This window comes from Scyliorhinus torazame, chromosome 16 (assembly GCF_047496885.1).
Source record: "Scyliorhinus torazame isolate Kashiwa2021f chromosome 16, sScyTor2.1, whole genome shotgun sequence".
In the NCBI taxonomy this organism is placed as follows: domain Eukaryota; kingdom Metazoa; phylum Chordata; class Chondrichthyes; order Carcharhiniformes; family Scyliorhinidae; genus Scyliorhinus; species Scyliorhinus torazame.
Genome location: NC_092722.1, coordinates 2003770 through 2030056, shown reverse-complemented (window position 1 = coordinate 2030056; position 26287 = coordinate 2003770). Strand labels below are relative to the sequence as shown.

The window sequence follows — 26287 nt, the reverse complement described above, 5'->3', positions numbered from 1 at the left end:
TTTTCCAATGGCTTATCAACCACAGTAGGCATCACTCCCACCTGCGATCCAGCTATATCATTACCCAAGATAAACTGTATTCCTGGACAAGATAGTTTCTCTATTACTCCTACTACCACTTCACCACTCTTCTCTGGACTTTCCAACCTTACCATATAATTGAACACTACTTCTCTCACCCTGTATTCCACATATTACCACCTTTACTGGCAACATTCTTCCCATAATACATAACTCCTCACCTCTTACCATTAAAAGATTGACTAGCTCCCGTATCTCTTAAAATTGTGACTTCTTTACCTGCTCACCCTGATACACATGAGTAAACTTTACCCACACAAGTAAATTATTGGAAGAGATCTGGCACCTTCTTATCAATCACCTCTTGAACTGGCTGTACAATCGTTTGCACCTCCTTCGCTTCACTTGGGCTTTCCTTTACCACTTTAACAAACCCCACTGTCTTATCCTGTTTTACCACATCAGCCTTCCCAGTGCTTTTCTTCAACCACCAACACTGTGACTTTACATGGCCTAGTTTATTACAGTGAAAACATTTGAAACTTTTAATTTCTCTTCCACCCTCCTGGATTTCTTTTTTAATCTGAGGTACACTCTCCTTATTATCTCCCATCAGATCACCTTTACCTTTACCACTTGAGTATTTCTCATGTCCCCGGTTTCTATCCCTCACAGGCTGAAACTGATGTCAGAAACCAAGCTTTGATTTAGGAACTAATTCATAATCATCTGCCGTTTCTGCTGCTAATCTCGCAGTTTTAACCCTCTTGTCTTCCACATGAGTTCTCACTACATCATGAAATGAATTTTTAAACTCCTCCAAAAGTATAATTTCTCTGAGAGATTCATACGTTTGGTCTATTTTCAAAGCCCTTATCCACCTATCAAAATTACTCTGTTTGAGCCTTTCAAACTCCATGTATGTTTGACCAAATTCTTTCCTTAAATTTCCAAACGTTTGTCTGTAAGCTTCAGGCACTAGTTCATATGCACCTCAGATGGATTTTTTCACCTCCTCATACGTCCCAGGTACCTCCTCCGGTAGTGATGCAAACACTTCACTAGCTCTACCTACCAGCTTTGTTTGAATCAGTAACACCCACATGTCCTGTGGCCATTTCATTTGTTTAGCTGTCTTCTCAAATGAAATGAAAAAGGCTTCCACTTCCTTCTCGTCAAACCTTGGCAATGCTTGGACATATTTAAATAGATCCCCACCAAGCCTTCGACTATGACGCTCTTTCTCACTATCCTCATCACTATCCTCCAACTGTACGTTTCCCTTTACGTCTGCCAATTTGAACTGACTCATGTTTCATAGCCATTTTCTGAAGTTCAAACTCTCTTTTTTTCCCTTTCCTCCCTATCTCTTTCCTTTTCCTCTCTATCTCTTTCTGTGTTTCTTTCTTCTCTCTCCTTTTCTTTTTCCCTGATCTGTATCTCCCTTTCTCTTTCTTTTTCTCTCTTTGCATATTCAAGCTGCTTTAATTCCTTTTCATGTTCAAGTTGCTTAATCTGCAACTGGATCTTTGCCATTTCTAATGAGTCAGACTGTATCTCAGGCAACTTTAAATGCTCAGCCACCGCCATAATTACCTCATCTTTTCGCATTTTGTCAGGTAATGTTAACTGCAATGTTTTTACCAAATCTAACAGTCTGCTTTTAGTCTCTGTCCGTAAGGTACTGCATGTGACAGTCTCCGCCCTCAAGAACTTCTGAGCCTCTGAAAGAGCCATTGTCCACAACACTCTCCCCACTTAAACTAAAATACCACACCTGAAAAGCAACCACAATATGCTCACCCCTCACTGTCTTTAAATTCATTAAGCCAATCCAATACATAGACTTTTATCCCCCTCGAGCCCCCAATTGTTATGGGTCAGGGTTTAGAGAACCCCAAAGTGTATCATGGAGTTCACCTGACCCACAGCTTTTAATAGATTGTGGTATGGGGAGCACACGGCCCACTCTACAGGTGTGGTACAGCAGAAATGGAGAAGTACTTTTTAAAGCAAAACAATGTTTATTCTATGAACTCAAGTTAACCTTTTTAAAATATACAGTGAACATCTTGGCAACCATTACAACCCAATACAACCCCCAAAGAATACAACACTAAGTAATCCTTTAAGCTTTCCTTTTAACATCCATACGACTTAAAACACCTTTTACCAGAAGCACATAAGCTTAAAGTCACTACTGTCATTAGTTTTAAATCACCAGGATCGATGTAGTCTTTAGATTACAGAGAGAGATTCATACATCTTCCGGCTGTGACTGCAGCTATCCAGCTCTGAAAACGAAACTGAAACACACCCTGCAGCAAACAGCCTAAAAGGAAAATAAAAAGCTGACAGACAGCCCACCTCCACCCACTCTCTGACATCACTGCAGTAGTAAACACCCATTTCTTAAAGGTACTCTCACATGACACTGCAAAGATTTTCTTTTAAATTAAGTTATGTTAATGTTGATGGCAATTCTGTGTGAAAATAATATTGCAAAATCCAGGCTACAAAATCTGAGAGAATTCTTAGAATTCTAACAGAACAATTTGGAGATAAATTGCCAGGTATATTTAGAATTTCTGAAACAACCTTACAATATTACTAAATATGGGAATAACTGGAATTCTTAAAATAATTATTTGATTTATTCAAAATGGGAATAATTTGGCAGGCATTGGGTCTGGCCGGCACTGTGGGGATCGGGGTGTCTGATCAACACTTAATCCCATTTTGGTTCAATGTTTTTCCATTTGTGATTTACTTTTTGTTCAGGCAGTATCTCTTTAATTTGCCCCTCAGTTTATTTGTTTTTGGTACAATTGGTGATTTGATTCGTTCAAAATCAGAATAACTGAAATTCTATTTAAAATCAGAAAATAGGTTTTAAAAAAAGGGAACCGAAAATGTTCCTTGTGTTGTGTGTTATATTTATTTCTTGTCTGAGATATTTCACAAAGCTGTAAAGTTTGACATAAAATAGTAAATGAAGAAGGTATAAAGCACTTTCATTGATGGTTGGTGAATTAAAATTGTCCATCAATTCAAGCTGCAATTGTTACTGATTTTCTTGACACCAAAGTCTGTACTGCCCACCCAGAGGTATACTGCCAGCTCTGCAATGGCCAGGTGTTGTTCAACCAGAACCCAAGTAATGGGACACTACGATTAAGAGTGAGCTAACTTGCTGCCATTTCACTGACCATGGAAACCTAAAGCCGATTCATCAGAGCTTTGGAATTTAAAAGGCTGGATTCACACCGATTGTGGTCATTATGTTGTACGAGTATTTAAGAAGATCACTCTGGGAGAGTAATGCAGAGCCAAATAGGAATACAGAGCGATGGAGAGAGTGTAAGTAGGAGAATAGTTTCGAATAAAATCTTCTGAAGGTTTCAACTTGAAGCATTGTGTAATTGAGTCGCTCACAATGTCGGAATGTGAGAGATAGGGAAACTGGAAGATTGACACCAGCAAAGGAAAGTTAGCAAATCAATGCTGCAGCTGGAAGGAATTGCAGGATTAGGGTTCTGTGAGGTTAGTTAAGACCTTGTGCGACACTTCAATTAATTTCATCGAAAATGAATGGATTAAAATTACATGTGGAGTTGGAGCATGTTTTTTTTCTCAGAAGGACCTTGGACATCATGTCCATTATAAATATTCCAGCTTTTTAATGTATTTGTTGAGGTGTAAACATATCTGGCTGGTTTCTCCGTTTGGGGTCTATGTTCTCCAGCTGGAACTTATTCGCTGGCTCTATGAACGGCGCTCAGAAGCGATTCACTCTCCTCAGCCAGGCAAATTTATGTATGGCGGGGACCACTAGGATTCCATTCCGAGTCCCGATATCGGACCGCCGTTTTGAGCAGGTAGCCCAACAGCGAGATCAGGTGGATGCCCCCCAGTAACAATGCAAATAGTGCCCCCCCACCACAGGAATTGCTCAGTCAACCCCCCCCCCCCCACCACGCCCCTCCCGCAGCATGCACCCATAGGGGTCACCTGATTCCTTCACCCGAAGCACTCCCCATCAAGTTATGCTTGACAGCTCCTGACCGCATCAAAAACAGTTCAGTGCTTTCTACTGAGAGAAACAGGAAGTGAAAGCAGTTAACTCCTAGATGTTTATAAACACTGAGGTTAGGTTCAAAACAGAGTACTTGAAATGCATTCAAGCTGCCTGGAAGTCTGTCATTTGTAGCCTCCTAAAAGCGTTTTCTCTTTGAAAGTGAATAGAAGCCTTGCAGATCAAAGGATCTGAGGGAGTTTAAAGACTTGTCTGTCTGAGGCAGCAGGTGTAAGGGACAGATGAGTGAACAAGCAATGATATTTCACTGTTTCTGCCTGGACTGTCCTTTAGCTGCAAAACAGGTGTCTCTGATATTTGCGGGGGGGGGGGGGGGGGGGCTCTGATAGGTGGGGTGGGGTGGGCAGGATTTGTGTAGTAGGAGTAGAGTCGGCCCTCTGATGGACTTTGGTGAAACCTACATTAAATATCTACCTCCTTGGCCCATGGCGAAGTCCTCCACGTCAGGGGCACGCTGGAAAATACTTGCACCAATCCACATCCCTGTGAATCCTGGCCCAGTGGGCTGGAGCATCACATGGACAAGGAGAATCCGAGGTCCAGCCCTTTAATAGGATGCAAATGGGTTAAAATACGCTATTTGCATCCTCTTGCTGATGTGGGACGTCAACCTCTATGCTGCCCTGCCAACAGGGACCACAACGCAATCCCGTTATTTGCCCGACACACAATTCTCTGCCGCATCTGGAACTCGGCTACCGATAACACGTGTCAGAATCCCCCCCCCCCCGCCGCCCTCACCACCATGAACTTCTAATCGGTTTCCTATTTTCTCATTTACAATAAACCCACCAGTGAACACATTGCTTCTTTGTGGCAGCAGATGTACCACCTCGAGACCTGCACTGGATCTCGTTGAGTCAGGATAACTCGGGAACCATTTAAAACAGCAGCTGGAATTGCCTGTGGTATTCCCAACTCCATTCCCAACGTTTCTGATTTTCAGGAATGCCTTTTAAGGATTTGGGCTGGTCCAGGTCACGTGCCCGCACTCCCGACCTAGTGGTGCCATTATGGGGTAGACATATCCCTGCCCTCCACAATTTTGATGCCATCGGGCCAGGCTTTCAAAGCATCATAGTTCACGGCATCTCAGAGGTGTCGTAAACCATAGTCTGCATGACGGGACCTTTGGAAAGTTAATAGTCCTCCTCCTGGCCTCTCTCGCTGAGCTATGGCACTTACATGTCCATTTGCCAACTATACAATGTGACAATAGAATACAATAGAACCAATGAACCCTATAGTGACAGTAGAATGTTTAAAAATAAACTTTAAAAAACAGTACTTTGTTGATAAGTTTGTCCTTTTTTTAAGCATCTTACTATGGCCCAATAAAAGTTAACTGTTCCAGTATTTATCCCATTCCCTTTAAAGCATCACTGGTTGAAATTGCAAGCACTTGAAACCTCTTTATATTTTTTAAATAAGCATTTGCAATTGACAGCATAGATCAGAGAGCCAGAGTTTTCAATCAAGCAATGCTTTCTCAGGGGGGTCAGGTGTTTTAACAATCTAATGGATGTCCAGGCTCTCAGCCGAGAATCCTTACGTATTTGTGGCTGTGAAACCAGTGGGTGAGTTGTGAAAGAGCATGGAATTGTCAAAGCTTGGCAAAAGGGGGCATGAGGGACCATATGGATGGTCTGAGGGGTATATCTTGACATGGGGGAGTCATAGGAATGGGTGGTGGCATGAGGTGGAATGGAATGTAAGGCAGGTGAGGAGTTGTGAGGGGAGAGATCATGGGCGTCATTCTCCGACCCCCCGCCGGGTCGGAGAATGGCCGTTGGCCGCCGTGAATCCCGCCCCCGCCCCCGCCGAAGTCTCCGCTCCCGGAGATTGGGCGGGGGCGGGAATCCAGCCGCGCCGGTTGGCGGGACCCCCCGCTGGATTCTCCGGCCCGGATGGGCCGAAGTCCCGCCCAGGAATTGCCTGTCCCGCCGACGTAAATCAAACCTGGTATTTACCGGCGGGACCAGGCGGCGTGTGCGGGCTCCGGGGTCCTGGGGGGGGGCGCGGGGCGATCTGACCCCGGGGGGTGCCCCCACGGTGGCCTGGCCCGCGATTGGGGCCAACGATCCGCGGGCGGGCCTGTGCCGTGGGGGCACTCTTTCCCTTCCGCCTCCGCTACGGCCTCCACCATGGCGGAGGCGGAAGAGACTCTCCCCACTGCGCATGCGTGGGAAACTGACAGCGGCCACTGACGCTCCCGCGCATGCGCTGGGAAACTGACAGCGGCCGCTGACGCTCCCGCGCATGCGCCGCATTTCCGCGCCAGCTGGCGGGGCAACAAACGCCATTTCCGCCAGCTGGCGGGGCGGAAATCCCTCCGGCGTCGGCCTAGCCCCTCAATGTTGGGGCTCGGCCGCCAAAGATGCGGAGACTTCCGCACCTTTTTGCCGGCGCGATGCCCGTCTGATTGGCGCCGGCTTTGGCGCCAGTCGGCGGGCATCCCGCCGTTGGGGGAGAATTTCGCCCCTGGTGTGCCTCTATACTTCAATTTTAATTGGGATGAAGTCCCACAGCATTGAGGGGGGCCTTTTAAACAGCCCCTGTGGCTGCTTCCGCACTTTTTCCTGGTCAGCTGGTCTGACTGCAACCCATGCCCCACCCCATGCAGTGAAAATCCTATCCTTACGGACACTCACCCCCAAGAAGGATGGTCCAAGCTGCGAATTGACCCCAGAGTCATTTGCAGAACAGAAGGAGGCTATTGAGCATATTGAGTCCATGCCAGCTCCCTGTAGATCGATCCAGTCAGTCCCAATCCCCCAGCTCTATCCCCATAGCCCTCTAGGCCTGTTCCCATCCAATTTATTTTTGAATCAAAAGTGCAATATTTACAACCAATTATATTTTAATCTAGGTGTGCGAACGATATATATATTGCACCTGTCATGGAGAAGGATGTCTGTATTAAAGAATTCAGTAGAATACCGGTCACTGAAGGAAGCATCTGCTTATAATTCCTGTGCTTGCCTTTTTAAACAAACTCTCTCATTAGCTCCACCACTCTGCTCTTTACCCACAGTGCTGCAAACGTTAACTGTTCCAGTATTTATCCCATTCCCTTTTAAAAGTTACTCTTGAATCTGCTAGCAGTGCTCCTTCTGACAACTTCTTTCAGAGAATATTGTGTTGACTTAGCGACTCAATGCTGGTAAGAAAGGACCCTAATTCAGCTGAAGCCAGTTACACAGCACAGACGTTCCTCCATACTCCGCCTTGACAGCATGCCTTCTCCTAACCTTCAGTTCCTACACCAGGCACCTTTGTGGCCATTCTGGGCGACGCGAACAACTCGGTAAATCAGTGCTGTGAAAAGCAAATGCTGAGCACTGGGCTGTGATTGGCCCAGCTCATTGACAACTAAAAGTCCTCATAACCACAGAGACTCCAGATAAAGACCCAACTCCCTGTACCTTGGTAGTTCCAGTAACTCCTGGACATGATATTCGAATATATCAAACATTGCAAGTTTCAGTAGGAGCAAATGAGGAAAAGGTAAAGAACAAATCTGTATTTTTAAATAGTAGGGGTACTGAAATTATTTTGTAGAGTTTTGTATTGAACCCAAGAAATTTCAACGGCTAATTTTCCAACTTTGCTTTGTCAGTAGATTACTACCTAACGAGCTATCCGGTTACTACCTAATAAGCTATCAGGTTACTACCAACTAGCTATCCGGTTACTACCTAACGAGCTATCAGGTTACTACCTAACGAGCTATCAGGTTACTAACTAAAAAGCTAGCAGGTTACTACCTAATGAGCTATCAGGTTACTACCTAAATAGCTATCAGATTACTACCTAACAAGCTATCAGGTTACTACCTAATGAGCTATCGGGTTACTACCTGACTAGCTAATGGGTTACTACCTAACTAGCTATCAGGTTACTACCTAATGAGCTATCAGGTTACTACCTAAATAGCTATCTGATTACTACCTAATGAGCCATCAGGTTACCACCTAACTAGCTAATGGGTTACTACCTAACTAGCTATCAGGTTACTACCTAATGAGCTATCAGGTTACTACCTAAATAGCTATCTGATTACTACCTAATGAGCCATCAGGTTACCACCTAACTAGCTAATGGGTTACTACCTAACTAGCTATCAGGTTACTACCTAATGAGCTATCAGGTTACTACCTAAATAGCTATCTGATTACTACCTAATGAGCCATCAGGTTACTACCTAACTAGCTAATGGGTTACTACCTAACTAGCTATCAGGTTACTACCTAACGAGCTATCCAGTTTCTATCTAATGAGCTATCAGGTTACCACCTAACTAGCTATTGGGTTACTACCTAACTAGCTATCAGGTTATGACTTAACTTGCTATTGCTATTGGGTTACTACCTAACTAGCTATCAGGTTACTACCTAATTTGCTATTGAGTTACTACCTAACTAGCTATCAGGTTACTACCTAATTTGCTATTGGGTTACTACCTAACTAGCTATCAGGTTACGACTTAACTTGCTATTGCTATTGGGTTACTACCTAACTAGCTATCGGGTTACTACCTATTGCGCTATCAGGTTACTACCCAACTAGCTATCAGGTTACTACCTAATGAGCTGTGCATATCAGTAGACGGAGGGCACCCTGCTCTCAATAAGGGCTGGTTTAGCTCAGTGGGCTAGACAGCTTGTTTGTGATGCAGAATAAGGCCAGCAGCGTGGGTTCAATTCCCGGACCAGCTTACCCGAACAGGCGCCGGAATTTGGCAACTAGGGGCTTTTCACAGTAACTTCATGCTTGTGACAATAAAAGCTTATTCTTATCAATTCTACACCTATTACAATTATTGGACAGGAGGTAGCAGCTCAGCTGTCTCTCACTATAAGCAGCAGCTCAGAAAATTGTCTTTTTATTGCCAATATATGTGTAAAACCCACAGGTTAACCTTCAGGGGCAGTGGTCTCAATTAAAGGGATATTAATTGCTCTCTGTGTAACGTGTTTGGAACTTATATTTTTATGCATCGTTTTTATCTGCTTGTCTTTGTGCTCAAGAGATGTAACTGAATTTCAAGGCAATTAGTGTCTGAACAAGCTGGAAAAAGCTTTGTGAAACATTAGAAGATGGAGTTCCTTTCAAGTGTCGAGCATTGATTTACAATTCTCAGGAAGGAGGTGGGTGTATCAAATGAAACCCTGTTAATTAAATCTGATAGTCAGTCCTTAGGTTTGCTTCAAATGTATGAACATAATTTTTATTGACCTTCTGTACAGCCCTGCATAGTTTTTCAGGCTCTGCTGCCTGGTCCTATAGAGTAGGTGTGAATCGGCAGGAGTTCTCAGATTGTGAGGTAAGGATGTGGTTAGGTTGGTTTATGTTGATTTTCTAAGTGGAGTGGGTCAGATTGTTATTTCTCAGTCACTTGATGAATGATAAAGTAACGGAAGCGAGCAGCATCACCCCCACCCTTCTGAAGCTAGCAGTGTGTCGTGGGAATTGATTCAAACCTGTGCGTTAATCCAATTAACCTCATTGATGAAGCTAGTGATTCATTTTAATGATGAGCGCAATCCAACAGCCCGCTGCACCTGCAAAGCAGCTCACCGCAGCGTAATGTGGCCGATAGAAGCCGGGAGACCCGGCTGCCTGGATCTACTCGGCTCACAGCGCCTCGCGAGATCTAGTTAGATCTCGTTAGAGCTGCAATGTGAATCACGCACATTCTGGGCAACTCTACATATTAGAGCGAGACAGCAAGTCTCTCTTTAATGTGCAGGTTCCTTAGTTATCCGAGGCGAGGGATCAATTTCCCTCCCCTCGGAGACCTCGGGTGAGCGCCATTCATTACTGGTCTCCACAAACGGGGACCAGGCGGAACGGCACTCGTGGGGTCTCCCAGGGGATTGGAGGCTGCCAGGTGCTTGCCGTTTGGGCATGGTGGTACCCTGGCAGTGCTGATGCCACTTGGGAACCCTGGCACTGCCAACCTGGCACCCTGGCAGTGCCCAGGTGGCACTACCAGCTTGCAGGGTCACTGCCAGGGCACCAGGTTGGCACTGCTCACTTTTTTTGTGCGCTGACGATCGGACTGAAGGTGCACTGCACTGGTATTTGGGGGGGGGATCCTGACGGAACAGCACTGATGGAGGACTCCCAGGGGATCAGAGGCCCCCAGGTGCATGCCCTTTGGGCAGGGTGGTACAGGGCACTGCCAGGTTGGCACTGGCGATTGGGACGAAGGTGTTTGGGGAGGCGGGGCGGGGGGGGCGCGCGGGCATCTCTATTTCTTGCCGCACTGAGGGGCTCTGGTGTGCGGAGCTCCTCAGTACCAGTACACAAATGGGGCTATGTACCACCTCGGCCGTGTGTTCCCCACTTAGGCCCTTACCTAACGTGGGTGGCATTTTAGAGCCATGTGTTTCTTGGTGCTGCAAATGCCAAGAAAGAAGCGGTTAAAAGCGCTCGCTATGGGGCTTTGTTCCCTTTTAGTTGAATCTCGCCCGTTGTATCACACAACGATGACCTGTGCAAAGGTAAACTTCAAAAAGTATTGCCTGGTACCAAATTCCTGAACCCTCTGTAAAACTGTCATTAATATCCAGAATTGAAAGGTTTTATTTGATGAAATGTCATGTGCACACAACACAGAGTGAATGAAGTGAATGTGTAAACATGTTCAAGTTTTCAATCTCAAGTTTTTGTTCGGGGAATAATAACAATATGATTTCTGGGACCCAAGTCTGTTCCTCGCACATGTTAACGAGGAGAAGTGACGACGATCGCTTCTTCTGTCGACGATACTCCGGAAAACCAAATTCTGCAAAAGGCTAAATGGGCACTTCCGGAAATTAATCTCGTTATTAAATCCATATTTCTAGCCTTGAGTTACTTTGCTATTTCCTCGCACACTGCCGGCTTGTTTATATCATCTGGAAAAAGTAAATCAACGTAAATCTATTACAAATATTTTATTAATAACCATTATTGGAAAAAGAGAGAATAATTCTTGAGCTAAAAATAATTTGTATTTCAAAAGCTGTGAATGACCTTTTACATTTGAAACAGAGGTTTCACAGAGTGACACATTTGTATGGAATTAAGACAATCCTACCTCATAATTTCCTTTTTATATCTGCCAGAATCCACAGTTTCGTACTTTGGCAACGGCAAGTGCTCACTTCTCCAGGACTGTACATGATTGCCAGAGATCGGAGCAGTCTCTGTGATTTGAATTTGCATCTCAAGAGTGGACTTTGACATAAAAGTGTGGAGCTTCCTTATGAGTTCAAACTATTCCAAAGAATTAAAATTAATCTGAAGATATATTTCTACCTTTTTTTACACTTTGAATATTTCCACATTCTCTTCTGTTGCTACTGCTAATGCTAGTCACCGAGCTCGAATATACAAACATGCAAATTAGGACTAGGAGGAGGGCACTCGAGCCCTCGAGCCTGCTCCACCATTCAGTAGGATCAGGGCTGATCTGATTGGAATCTCAAGCTCACATTCCTGCCCATCCCCCGATAACCTTTCACCCCTTGTTAATCAGAAATCTACCTGACTCTGCCTTAAAAATATTTAGACTCTGCTTCCATTGCCTTTTGGATGGAGAACGTTCCAGAGACTCAACCCTCTGAGAGAAAAACATTTCTCCTCATCTCTGCCTTAAACGAGCGACCCCTCTTTTTTAAACAGTGACACCTCCCCTCTAGTTCCAGATTCTCCCACAAGAGGAAACATCCTCTCCACGTCTACCCTGTCAATACCCCTCAGGATCTTAAAGGTTTTCGATCAAATCGTCTCTTACTCTTCTTAACTCTAGTGGATACAAACATAGTCTCTCCAACCTTTCCTCATAAGACAATCTGCCCATTCCTAGTATTAATCTGATAAACCTTCTCTGAACTACGTCTAATCCACTTGCATCTTCCCTTAGATAAGGAGATGAAATACTGTTCACAATTCTCCAGCTGTCATCTCACCAATGACCTATTCACCTGAAGCATAACCTCCCCACTTTTGGAATCAATTCCCCTCACAATAACCAATTAACATTTGATTAATTTTCACTGTAATGTCAGTAATATGATGTATCAAGGGGAAGCGGTGGTGTATTGGTACTGTCACTGCACTAGTGAACTAGAAACCCAGGATAATGTTAGCACAGTGGTTAGCACTGTTGCTTCATCGCACCAGGGTCCCAGGTTCAATTCCCGCTTGGGTCACTGTCTGTGCGGAGTCTGCACGTTCTCCCTGTGTCTGTGTGGGTTTCCTCCGGGTGCCCCGGTTTCCTCCCACTGGTCCCGAAAGACGTGCTGTTAGGTGAATTGGACATTCTGAATTCTCCCTCTGTGACCCGAACAGGCGCCGGAATGTGGCAACTAGGGGCTTTTCACAATAACTTCATTGCGGTGTTAATGTGAGCCTACTTGTAACACTAAAAAAAATTATTACTCGTTCCTACAATTCTTAATGGACTAATAACTTCTAAAGAGATTTGAATTTCTCAGAGACTGACAGAAATAAATTGTACCACAAAATTTCACGTTTTAAAACCTTTACCATAACGAACAAACTAAAATCAACAATGATAAAACATTACTTAAAAGGCAACTAATACACCAGAAAACCTCCTCATTGGCTAATTAGCAGAACCAAAAATAATTTATGGCTCAATTGTACATTACGTCATGCTCTCAACAGATATGTAGTCTTATAGATTAAATTGCACATTCCGCATAACTTTTTAGTAGTCCCCTTCTCCCTGCCACACCATGTGACTCATCCAGTATCCTTTGAAAGGCACTTCAGTGGTCTTCTGAATATCCTGAACTGACTTCCAACAGCAAGGTTACCTCGAGCGACTTCCTGGTCCTTAAATCAGCACACATGTGGTCTCTTTGCCCAGAAAATCAGTTCTCCATGATATCTTTGTGTTTCCCCAATATAAAACTGTTTTGTTCTCCCTCGTGAGATCTCTGATTCTCGGAGCCTTTGTCCAATTAAAAAAAAAAAACAGCTGTCCCTCTTTTGCATCAAGATGTGAAAACTGGCGTTCAATTTTCTACAGGCTTCAGCCTGGGCCTCCTTCCCCATGACGACCAAATCACATGGGTCCGTCTCCAAACAGAGTTTAGTATTAATTCACCATCCCCCACTTCAGGACATTTTGTTTTAAAGGTGGCAGTTTAAAACCTAACGCTATAAAGTTTCGCATTCATAATGTAATGATTATCTGTAAGAATTAATGAAATAATTCTAACATGTTTGGACAAATGAAGACCATCAATCAAACGGAGAGAGTCATCCCATTCAGTGGTAATATTGAACCTTCTGTCACTTCACATAATAAATAACATGTATATTTACCCTGAAGGACATACATGCGCAACAAAAACCTATTTTTTGTAGAGGTTAGAAAGAATGATCTAGTTGATTAATTGGTAAGTGATGAAAATGTTAGAAGGTTGGTGGCAAACACAGGAAATAACATAAACTGCATTTCTCCAAGGATTCTGCTAATCTCTAGCTTATTAGGAAATAAATGCTGACGATTAGGTATGGCCTTCATGTTGTCAACAATGCCTCTTATTAATAATGAAACATGAAGATAAAAGTAATAATAATTGTTACAGTAACAACTTGCATTGAGATAGAGCCTTTCATACCGTCAGGAAAGGTACTTTGCAGGAACAATTATCAGGCAATTTATTTGATACCGAACATCTTTGGGGTAATTAGGACAGGTGACCATTATACAGTGAATGGTAGAACCCTCAAGAGTATTGACAATCAGAGAGATCTAGGTGTACAGGTCCACAGGTCACTGAAAGGGGCAACACAGGTGGAGAAGGTAATCCAGAAGGCATACGGCATGCTTGCCTTCATTGGCCGGGACATTGAGTATAAGAATTGGCAAGTCATGTTGCAGCTGTATAGAACCTTAGTTAGGCCACACTTGGAGTATAGTGTTCAATTCTGATCACCACACTACCAGAAGGATGTGGAGGCTTTAGAGAGGGTGCAGAAGAGATTTACCAGGATGTTGCCTGGTATGGAGGGCTTTAGCTATGAGGAGTGGTTGAATAAACTATGTTTGTTCTCACTGGAACGATGGAGGTTGAGGGGCGACCTGATAGAGGTCTACAAAATTATGAGGGGCATAGACAGAGTGGATAGTCAGAGGCTTTTCCCCAGGGTAGAGGGGTCAATTACTAGGGGACATAGGTTTAAGGTGCGAGGGGCAAGGTTTAGAGGAGATGTACGAGGCAGGTTTTTTACGTAGAGGGTAGTGGGTGCCTGGAACTCGCTACCGGAGGAGGTGGTGGAAGCAGGGACGATAGTGACATTTAAGGGGCATCTTGACAAATACATGAATAGGATGGGAATAGAGCGATACGGACTCCGGAAGTGTAGAAGATTGTTGTTTAGTCGGGCAGCATGGTCGGCACGGGCTTGCGGGGCCGAAGGGCCTGTTCCTGTGCTGTACATTTCTTTGTTCTTTGACCAAGAGGTGGGGCAAGAGGAATGTTTTCAGCAGCATCTTGATGGAAGGGAGAGAGAGGCAGAGGGGCTTAGGGAGGGAATTACAGAGCCTTGAGGCCTGAATAGTTGAATGCCCTGTCATCAATGGTAAAGTGATTAAAGAAGGGGATTGGCAAGAGGCCGGAATTGGTGAAATGCCGGGATCTCGGAGGGTAGTTGGCCTGGAGTTGGTGACAGAGTTTGGGATTAGGTGATAGAAACCAGGCTGGAGCTGAATGAAAACCTTTGACTGGAGCACCTGCCAGTTTATCTGAATCTCACTTCATCTCTTACTCGTTACAATATCTCAACTACATCGGTACAAATCCATTTACTGGTTAGATTCATTCAAAATAGGCTTGTGAAGCCTTTTATATTGAATGTGACGGGCTCTTGATGTGTGGGCACCAATCAATCTTTATCGTTTCAGGATCACGCCCAATGATTTTGTCAGCAGATAATAATGAAATAATTGTTGTTTCACTCATATTTCCACTTTTCTTGTTCGCATTTGCATTGATTCAACCTTATTTTGACTGAAATGGAAATGCCATCCAGAATCTCCATCCTGTTGTGCCTGTGCTACTATATTGAACATAATTATTGTTCATCGCTTCAAATGTCAAACATGAGGCCGTTCTCACTGTGAAAATTACTTAATTAATTTTCCATTTGTCGTTTCTTCTTTAAATTAGCCTTGATTTTATGAAAGAAAGATTCATTAGAATGTGAATGCTGTTTATTTTTTTTACTTTAGAAAATATTAGGTTTACAATGAAGTCTTTTTCGACGTTATACTGAAAAATAGCTTACTGATAAAAGATGAATGTTTTTAAAGTCATAACATGTTTTCAAGATTAGTATATAGGGTGAAAAATGTTTAATTAAACCAGCCTTCTTCAAAATCAAAGATTATGCAACTTAAAATGGCTACACTGTACAAGTCAAGTTTGTTCTGTTAAATTGGAAATGCTGAGAGCATTTTTCTAGAGAGCTTAACTGAAGTTATTGAGCATGATACTGGGGCCACCGGTATCATCACAGTAAATGTGTAAATAAATGAGTTAGCCTGTGCTGTTTGAGACACTCAGCCAGCCCGAGCTTTTTGTAGTTATCTAAATTTTATTTCGAACAGGATAATTTAACTAATATTAGGGCCAACATTGTAATGTTAGAATTCAGGTACAACGTCTGCTGAGAGAATCAAAGTAACAAAATCTAAAGTCACTGACTTTGAATTGAAACTCCTTCAGCCGATCTCTCATCTCCACCCCCAGGCCCGCCCCTTCAGCACTTAAAAGAATGCATTTCATTTCTATCAATGAAAGGCAGTAAATGTTATTAAGGTGGTCTCAGTTGACACTAATGCATTATGAAGTGAGTGGCTATTCTGATAGTTAGTTCCTGTAGCGTGATTGTAAAAACAGTCTGTTCAGATAACAGAAGCTTTAATCTCTGCTTCATTTTGTAAAGGCCAGTCGCTGAATTAAGCCACAAGGGGATATGGCATAAAGGTTTATCAAAGAGTGAAAGAGTAACACGATGCAATGGAATTGAAAATGTGAAGCAAAAGGCTTTTTGCGGTGATTGAGACGTCTAGTTTCGAATTTTCTTGAAGCAGAAGTGATTGTAAAATAATTCTGCCTTCCAAACTGGGTTTGTCATCTTATGTATGATGTGCAAAATGGTTTAAACTTTAAGAAAAAGGTGTTTGAATAAGTATCAGCAGACTCTACGCTTCCCTCCAGCTCTTGTGTTTCTGGGATATTTGCTGTTGATTTTTTTCTCATTGTTAGAGATTCCCTGCTTTTAGGCCTCCTGATTAGTTTTTTTGGCCACTGGGAAATGTCCTCTGCTGATTGGAAAGGAGTTAGTTGTCGTGGAATGAGGTAATATATATTGACCCACAGAAAGTACATCTGGTCACAGATCTGACCTGAAAGTTAGTCCCACTTTTCTCCTGGCAGTTTAAATGCCTGCATGTATATGAGGGGGAGGGAGAGCTGATCCCCTGTTGACTATAAGACCGTAAGACATCGAAGCAGAATTAGGCCACTCGGCCCATCAAGTCCGCTCCGCCATTCAATCATGGCTGATATTTTTCTCATCCCCATTCTCCTGCCTTCTCCCCATAACACCTGATCCCCTTATTAATCAAGAACCTATCTGTCTCTGTCTTAAAGACACTCAGTGATTTGGCCTCCACAGCCTTCTGCTGCAAAGAGTTCCACAGATTCACCACCCTCTGGCTGAAGAAATTCCTCCTCATCTCTGTTTTAAAGGATCGTCCCTTTAGTCTGAGATGGTGTCCTTTGGTTCTGTTTTTTCCTACAAGTGAATGAAAATGAGATGAAAATCGCTTATTGTCACAAGTAGGCTTCAAATGAAGTTACTGTGAAAAGGCCCTAGTCGCCACATTCCGGCGCCTGTTCGGGGAGGCTGTTACGGGAATTGAACCGTGCTGCTGGCCTGCCTTGGTCTGCTTTCAAAGCCAGCGATTTAGCCCTGTGCTAAACAGCCCCTGAGTGGAAACAAGTGGAAACATCTTCTCCACGTCCACTCTATCCTGGCCTTGCAGTATCCTGTATGTTTCAATAATATCCCCTCTCATCCTTCTAAACTCCAACGAGTACAGACCCAGAGTCCTCAACCGTTCCTCATACAACAAGCTCTTCATTCCAGGGAACATTCTTGTGAACCTCCTCTGGACCCTTTCCAAGGCCAGCACCTCCTTCCTTAGATACAGGGCCCAAAACTGCTCATAATATTCTGAATGGGGTCTGACCAGAGCCTCAAAAGTACATCCCTGGTCTTCTATTCTAGCCCTCTCGACATGAATGTTAACATTGCATTTGCCTTCCTAACAACTAACTGAACCTGCACGTTAACCTTAAGATAATCATGAACAAGGACTCCCAAGTCCCTTTGTGCTTCTGATTTCCTAAGTATTTCCCATTTAAAAAATAGCCTATGCCCCCATTTCTCCTTCCAAAGTGCATAACCTCACACTTTTCCACATTGTATTCCATCTGCCACCTCTTTGCCCAGTAGAAGTAGACTGTACATAAATATCAAGTATATGTTGTGATTTTCAAATAGTGAACAGAGAAAATATCTGTCCTGATGTGGTCAGTAAATGGTCAGTGTTTTCATGTCCTGTAGCAGGTACTAAACATTAAGACCATAAGACCTAGGAGCGGAAGTAAGGCCATTCGGCCCATCGAGTCCACTCCACCATTCAATCATGGCTCATTTCAACTCCATTTATCCGCTCTCTCTCCATAGCCCTTAATTCCTCGAGAAATCAAGAATTTATCAACTTCTGTCTTAAAGACACTCAACGTCCCGGCCTCCACCGCCCTCTGTGGCAATGAATTCCACAGACCCACCACTCTCTGGCTGAAGAAATTTCCCCTCATCTCTGGTCTAAAGTGACTCCCTTTTATTCTAAGGCTGTGCCCCCGGGTCCTAGTCTCCCCTGCTAATGGAAACAACTTCCCTACATCCACCCTATCTAAGCCATTCATTATCTTGTAAGTTTCTATTAGATCTCCCCTCAACCTCCTAAACTCCAATGAATATAATCCCAGGATCCTCAGACGTTCATCGTATGTTAGGCCTACCATTCCTGGGATCATCCGTGTGAATCTCCGCTGGACCCGCTCCAGTGCCAGTATGTCCTTGCTGAGGCGTGGGGCCCAAAATTGCTCACAGTATTCTAAATGGGGCCGAACTAATGCTTTATAAAGCTTCAGAAGTACATCCCTGCTTTTATATTCCAAGCCTCTTGAGATGAATGACAACATTGCATTTGCTTTCTTAATTACGGACTCAACCTGCAAGTTTACCTTTAGAGAATCCTGGACTAGGACTCCCAAGTCCCTTTGCACTTCAGCATTATGAATTTTGTCACCGTTTAGAAAATAGTCCATGCCTCTATTCTTTTTTCCAAAGTGCAAGACCTCGCACTTGCCCACGTTGAATTTCATCAGCCATTTCTTGGACCACTCTCCTAAACTGTCTAAATCTTTCTGCAGCCTCCCCACCTCCCCACCACATTAAATCTATAAATGAACTGTTATGGAGAGCGAATAAGCAAGTTTGGAGTAAGATATGTTTTAAATTGTCAGCCCTGCCATTCATGAATAAATGGAGGTGATACAAACCTTCGATGGAGTTAATCTTGTTCAGTAATCCAGCATACAATCAAACCCAGGAGAATTAAAATTGGATCGGGTTTCCACCAGGGTTCTGCAGATCAAACAGAGTCATAAACTCGTGTCTGAATCTCTATCTCTCTATAATACTCAGTGTTTCTGCACAGGGCTACATTGAACAATAGCTTTTGAAACAAAAATTGAAAAAGGAAGTGGAATAATTTACTGCTATTAATAATATAAAGTGGGGCAGCACGGTGGAGCAGTGGTTAGCACTGCTGCTTCACTGCGCCGATGCCCCAGGTTCGATCCCGGCCCTGGGTCACTGTCCGTGTGGAGTTTACACATTCTCCCCGTGTCTGCGTGGGTTTCGCCCCCGCAACCCAAAGATGTGCTGGTTAGGTGGATTGGCCACGCTAAATTGCCCCTTAATTGGAAAAAATTAATTGGGTACTCTAAATTTTAAAAAAAATAATATAAACAGTTATTCACCTGAAATCTAACTGCAAAAATAGAATGATGAAAAATTCAAAAGGAAGAGTATGTAAATTCTGGTTTACCCTCTGAGCTGTTTAGCACCACTGGGTCAAGTTCTTAGCAGCTTGAATCAGACCTAAACACCTGGCTGTGTTTCGAAAGTACATTGAAGTGATCAAATTCAAATATATTACAGCTGGGACACATTCATTAAAAGGGCTTCACTAATTGGTACAAAATAATCCTTCATCACAGTTCTAATGAAGAATTAAATGCAGCATTACCGTAGATAACAGTGTATAAGTCGACCGTTGAGAACGGGACACTTGATGCTCCCATGTGAATCACTGATTTTGATTCTGTTCCACACGTGTCAGTCACCAAGCATGGTCTGCGCTGTGTGGGTGCGTCATAAACATCTGCACATGTCATAAAAGTCTGCACATCTTCTTACCACACAGCCTGTACCACCAGCTTGATCACTTGTGCTGACACCTATTTGATTTGATTTATTGTCACGTGCACTGAGAGACAGTATTGTTCTGCGTACAGTCCCGACAGATTGCTGACACCTATTTGATTTGATTTATTGTCACGTGCACTGAGAAACAGTATTGTTCTGCGTACAGTCCCGACAGATTGTTGAAAAATCATAGGACAGGTGATAGATACATAATGTAAATACATGGGCACAGGCATTGGGTAAAATCATCACTTATGATCTGAGTATAACCTTAAATATGTATTTCTTAGCTGAAGAAATCAGACTGTCTCCTAATGTGAGTATAGCCATAAAAATGCATTCGCCACCTGAAAAATGGGCCGTTGATTTATACACTGGCATGGGCCCAAACATGCACTTTGACGTTGAGAAAATAGGATTGTTTTATGCACCAGGTTCACTGGTAGACCGAGATATGGTCATTTGATATCTTTGACCCTATTTTTTTATTCGCAAAAGCAACACTTGCTGGAAAATGGAGAGACATCTTTATTCAAGAGCTACTGAATTACATCCATTGAATAAGACAAATCTCAAGGCCGTCAGCAACATAGCAACCATCTGCCTCTGCTACCACTCTGCACTAGTACCAGTTAGCTTCAGCAGAAGTAAATCCCTCTGTCCATAGACTCTGGGGAGAGGCTCAGCCAAGATTCTTGCTCCTAATTACAGTCGTGCAGTCTGGCTGAGGATTGATCCACTTCCAGTCAAGATTCCCAGTTCGAATAGCTTACTGGCACAATCGTGGCTCGGTTACAGAATGGCCATTTGCATGACCGGATATCTAACGCCTGAAATTAAACCTCATTATGCATCACAATCTCTGGAAATGAGATGAAAATTATGAAAACAATCAGTATATTCAGTTATCAGTTATCAGTATTTCAGCTATACAGTGAATGATAGAACCCTCAAGAGTATTGAAAGTCAGAGAGATCTAGGTGTACAGGTCCACAGGTCTCTGAAAGGGGCAACACAGGTGGAGAAGGTAGTCAAGAAGGCATATGGCATGCTTGCCTTCATTGGCCGGGGCATTGAGTATAAGAATTGGCAAGTCATGTTGCAGCTGCATAGAACCTTAGTTAGGCCACACTTGGAGTATAGTGTTCAATTCTGGTCGCCACACTACCAGAAGGATGTGGAGGCTTTAGAGAGGGTGCAGAAAAGATTTACCAGAATGTTGCCTGGTATGGAGGGCATTAGCTATGAGGAGCGGTTGAATAAACTCGGTGTGTTTTCAAACGGGTAGGTAGGAGCATCATGGGTTTCGTGTGGGCAAATAAGACCCCGAGGGTAAAGAGGGTGTTTCTGGAGCGTAGCAGGGACAGGTAGGGCTGGCGCTGCTGAATCTGTGTGGCTACTATTGGGCAGCCAACGTGGCGGTGATCCGTAAGGGGGTAATGGAGGGAGAGAGGGCGGCATGGAAGAGGTTGGAGATGGTGTCCTGCAGGGGCATGAGCCTGAGGGCGTTGGTGACGGCACCGCTGCCACTCTCGCCGACAAGGTACACCACGAGTCCGGTGGTGGCGGCAACGTTGAAGATCTGGGGGCAGTGGAGACGGGAGCCTCGGTTTGGTCCCCGATTCGGGAGAACCATTGGTTCGTCCCGGGAAGGATGGATGGGGGGTTTCGGAGCTGGCATCGGGCAGGGATCAGAAGAATGGGGGACCTGTTTATAGATGGGACGTTTGCGAGCCTAGGGGCGCTGGAGGAGAAGTTTGGATTACCCCCGGGAAATGCGTTCAGGTATATGCAAGTGAGGGCGTTTGTGAGGCGGCAGGTGAGGGAATTCCCGTTGCTCCCGGCACAGAGGATTCAGGACAGGGTGATTTTGGGTGTATGGGTCGGAGAGGGAAAGGTTTCGGCGATCTATCAAGAGATGAAAGAAGAGGAGGAGGTTTCGGTAGAGGAGCTAAAGGGCAAGTGGGAGGAGGAGCTTGGGAAGGAGATTGATGAGGGTCTGTGGGCTGATGCCCTGAGTCGGGTTAATTCTTCCTTCTCTTGCGCCAGGCTCAGCCTAATACAATTCAAGGTTACTCACAGAGCGCATATGACAGGGGCGAGGATGAGTAGGTTCTTTGGGGTGGAGGACAGATGTGGGAGGTGCTCAGGAAGCCCGGCAAATCACGTCCACATGTTCTGATCGTGCCCAACACTGGATGGGTTCTGGAAGGGTTTTGCGAGGACTATGTCCAAGGTGGTGAAAGTCCAGGTCAAGCCGAGTTGGGGGTTGGCATTATTTGGGGTAACGGACGAGCCGGGAGTGCAGGAGGCGAAAGAGGCCGGTATCCTGGCCTTTGCGTCCCTGGTAGCCCGGCGGAGGATCTTGTTATTATGGAAGGATGCAAAGCCCCCCAGTGTGGAAGCCTGGATAAACGACATGGCAGGGTTCATCAAGTTGGAGAGGATAAAGTTTGCCTTGAGAGGGTCTGTGCAGGGGTTCTTCAGGTGGTGGCAACCGTTCCTAGACTATCTCGCAGAGTGCTAGGAGGAGGTCAGCAGCAGCAATAACTCAGGGCGGGGGGGCCTCTTTCGGGGGGGGTATTTGGGCGGGCGGGGGGGGGGGGGGTTCCCCAAGGGTACTCTTGAATGTCATATGGGGGGGTGAATATATGCGGGAGAAACCCAATGTATAAGGAGTTTATTATTTTTGATTGTGGAGTTTGTGTTCTTTTTGTTATGGGGGGGGCTTGTTTGTTAAAAAATTTTGTTGGAAAAATTTGAATAAACATATAAACAAATACATGAATAGGATGGGAATAGAGGGATACGGACCCAGGAAGTGTAGAAGATTTTAGTTTAGACGGGCAGCATGGTCGGCACGGGCTTGCGGGGCCGAAGGGCCTGTTCCTGTGCTGTACATTTCTTTGTTCTTTGTTCTAATCTAAGAATCCAGGTATCAAATGATACCACCACAAGGCTTTACCGGATATCGATCAAAGGACCACACAACCAGTTAGTCAGTTCAAGTTCAAAGATGGTTTATTTACACACAAGAATTACTTCGACATGCAACACAAAACACTACTAAACAGCAGGGGCTGTTTAGCACAGGGCTAAATCGCTGGCTTTGAAAGCAGACCAAGGCAGGCCAGCAGCACTGTTCGATTCCTGTAACAGCCTCCCCGAACAGGCGCCGGAATGTGGCGACTACGGGCTTTTCACTGTAACTTCATTTGAAGCCTACTTGTGACAATAAGCGATTTTCATTTTCATTCATTTCAAGTTAAACTACACCTAACAACTACAATAACCTATACTTAACTTCAGGGCAACAGGCACTGTGCAAGTGGATAAGGCCTTTATCTTGATCACGTGGCTGGTTTGAAGAAGTGGCTCTGTCTCTGCTGGGCTCATCCATCTGGTAGCGATCATTGGTCTTGAACTTGGCTGTCTGGTCGTTATGCTGCAGCTGGGCTGGCACAGGTCGGATTCAAAGGAGGCTGGCACAGGGCGGGTCCAAAAGAGACAGAACACATGGCTGCATTGTCTTTTAACTGGCTTGAGTTTTCCCCGCCCCTTTTGTGGGCAGATCCTGGGTCACTGTCAATCAATTCCTCAGGGCCCCACCCTCCACAATCAGGGGCTGTCACATCACTTTTGGGGTGGGCATGAGTGGCCAATCCTGGGAGGGCTCCGAGCAGGACCTCGGTGCCGCCTAGTCTGGAAGATGATGTGATGGACCTGATGGTCTCACTGTTATTTTAATCGTCTTGAATGGCCCATTTGCAGGTGTGAATTCCTGCATACGTCTGGGCTGTCGTTTGCAAAGATACAAAGCTGCAGCTTGTCTGTGTCCCAAACCTGGCCATGATTCCCATCATTCTTTGCAGCTGGCCATCTCAGATGGCTGTAAGTTCCACATGAATGATTAAGTGACACAACTAGGGGGCAGGTTTCTGAGATGAGCCGGAAAAAGCAGTGGTTGACTGTGAATGAAGCTTTGGGAAGACAGCAAGTGGCCACTCATGGACTCACACGGGGCTCAGTGTTGGACCTGTTCTGCGTTGTAGTTTGTACACCTGATTTGGAGTAAGGGACAAAATCGAACTGTTTGAGAAAAGCCAAACCAAATACAAATGGACAAGTTTACACAATGGACTGATGATTGCCAAGTGACATTTAATGAGGATAAGGAGAGGGAAATGGGATTGAGTAAAGGAAATAAACCAATGGGAAAACAAACTGAATGGTTCTTGGTCACAGAATACAACACAAGGGCAACTCTGTAAAACCAACTAATAATAATAATAATCTTTATTGTCACAATTAGGCTTACGTTAACACTGCAATGAAGTTACTGTGCAAAGCCCCTAGTCGCCACATTCCGGCCCCTGTTCGGGTACACTGAGGGAGAATTCAGAATGTCCAATTCACCTAACAAGCACATCTTTCGGGACTTTGTGGCTGGAAACCGGAGCACCCGGAGGAAACCCACGCACACACGGGGAGAACGTGCAGACTCCGCACAGATAGTGACCCAAGCGGGAATCGAACCTGGGACCCTGGAGCTGTGAAGCAACACTGCTAATCACTGTGCTACCATCAGTGCAACAGCAAGAAAAACTAATGGGATCTTGGGGTGTGCAGCTGGAAGGCAGGTTCCAAGAGACTATAATGCATCAGTTCAACTTTACAAATACACCGTGCCGAGTATAATGAGTGCAATTCTCCTCGCCACCTCAGAGCAAGGATTTCCCGGCTTGAAAGGCGGTACAGAGAAAGGAAACTCAGCTGATATGTGGCTCGGTGAATGGTCACTGGTATGAACAATAACATTTTCGTCCAGCAACAGGATATTGTGGACTTTGATGAAATAAAATTGTCAAAATCACAAGCTTCAAATTTCTGGTGGGTGTGTGAGTTGGGTTTGACAAAAGTTCCAGCCTCTGCCTGAAGGCGTTTCGATAGGTTCCACTGAAATTCAATAATGGGGAGGGCGAATGGATTGTACTGAAATGCCTGTGAGTACAGGCGGCTGTGTTTTATTGTGACACTGCTTGATGGAACACGGACTGCTTCTTTATTACGTCTACAGCACAGGAAGCCGCAGGCACTTCTCCAAAAGTTCTAAGCTCATGTTGGCAAAATGTTCTGGTTACAATGAATCATGTCTGAGATTTTGGTCTGTTTTGCTTAGCTTGCTGGCCAAGTTTGACACACACCTTCACCGACAAGGGCACAATGTTTGATGTTTTATTGAAATACACCCAAACGAACATGGCAACGTAATTGAAAGTGTGGTTTCACTCTGTCCAAGAAATGAAAGATGCAGACAGAAAGATGAGGCTTACATTTATATAGTGCCTGCCACAGTCTCCGAACTTCCCAAAGTACTTTATATCAATGGCCGCATTTTATGAGACGAGAAATATTTTGAAACGATGAATAGTGCAGCTGACATTGAGTTAATTACTGTTCATTCTGGATTCTTTTTCTGTCACTATTTACTTTTCATTGATACTCATTTGTTAATTTATTGGATTTGAATGCTGCACATATCAAACAATTTCATGGGGGTGAGGATATGATAGATCTGATCAGCCTGTTACAATATGAGCGATAATCCTTGATTACTGGTGCTGTGGGTAATGAATGTCAAAGGCAGCATTTGTGTTCAGAGCTCTGAATATGTGGCTATTATAAACGTTTAATTACCAAAAGCCAGGACAGCACCGTGGCGCAGTGGTTAGCACTGGGACTACGGCACTGAGGACCCGGGTTCGAATCCCAGCCCTGGGTCATTGTCCGTGTGGAGTTTGCACATTCTCCCCGTGCCTGCGTGGGTTTCACCCCCACAACCCAAAGATGTGCCGGTTAGGTGGATTGGCCACGCTAAATTGCCCATTAATTGGAAAGAAAATAATTGAGTACTCTAAATTTTTTTTTAAATGACCAAAAGCCCATGGTCGGGTTTGAAAGAGAAGTTGGGATTCCGACTCACAGTCCTGTCCAGCCCAAGGACATCTGGGGCGGGATTCTCCAGTCGCCGATGGCAAAATCGTGTTCGGCGATTGGCCGGAGAATACCCGATTCCAACCAAATCGGGGGCGGTGCCTCTTTTGCGATGCTCCGCCCCCTCAGGACATTGCCTGAGTCCCGCCCCCCCCGATGCTCCGCCCCCGACCATCCGAGCTCCCGTCGGTCGCGTGTAGTCTCATCCATCAGCAACTCGGTATGGAGACTGCATACTCAGACCAGCGCCGCCACAGGGGGGACTGTGGTGGGGGGGGAGGGGGTGGTCCGGGGCGCGTGAGCTGGCCGAAGGGGGCTATTTTGCGGGCCGGTCCGCGAGCAGCCGCCGCCATGCGTATGCGCGACCACTGACCCGGCAATTCTCCGGGGCGTATCGGCAGCTCGAGCCGGGTGCTCTACGCTGCCGTCCTGCCAGCCCCCAGCAAAATGAGGAATTGGTGGCCGTTTTGCACCATTTGTTCTGGTGTAAAACGCCAGCATGGGGGACATAGCTCCAGAATTAGAGAATCCAGCCCATGGTTTTTATCGGAAAACATCAACAAATCACCTTGGGTG

At 44.8% G+C, this 26287-nt stretch overlaps 1 protein-coding gene and 1 long non-coding RNA gene across 13 annotated transcripts in view; one reads left to right on the top strand and one right to left on the bottom strand.

The window, feature by feature from the left end:
• The window catches only part of rap1gapa (RAP1 GTPase activating protein a), an 809199-nt gene that overhangs the window by 466943 nt on the left and 315969 nt on the right, over positions 1-26287 (top strand). The window lies entirely within an intron of this gene.
• LOC140392327 (uncharacterized) lies at positions 10685-11490 on the bottom strand. Its single transcript, XR_011935286.1, has 2 exons — positions 11205-11490; positions 10685-11022 (listed from the first exon to the last, which is right to left on the bottom strand). It is a non-coding gene; the product is annotated as an uncharacterized lncRNA (long non-coding RNA).